Consider the following 201-nt stretch of genomic DNA (forward strand, 5'->3'; position numbering starts at 1 on the left):
TGGGTGGTGCTGTGATAACCACTAACCTGCAGCTCAGCTGGGCGAGCTGCTCTGTGTCAGACCCTGCGTGAGGTTTATTGTAAAGCCAGATCTGCTAGCAGCAGGGATTTCAAATGGAAACTAAAACCAGATTCTTCCTGAAAAGCACCGCAGGACCTGCTGTTCCCTGTGCCAGGGCGTGAGGGTGAGCCCTGGCACATA

Source organism: Antrostomus carolinensis, unplaced genomic scaffold (genome assembly GCF_000700745.2).
Source record: "Antrostomus carolinensis isolate BGI_N321 unplaced genomic scaffold, ASM70074v2 scaffold44075, whole genome shotgun sequence".
In the NCBI taxonomy this organism is placed as follows: Eukaryota; Metazoa; Chordata; class Aves; order Caprimulgiformes; family Caprimulgidae; genus Antrostomus; species Antrostomus carolinensis.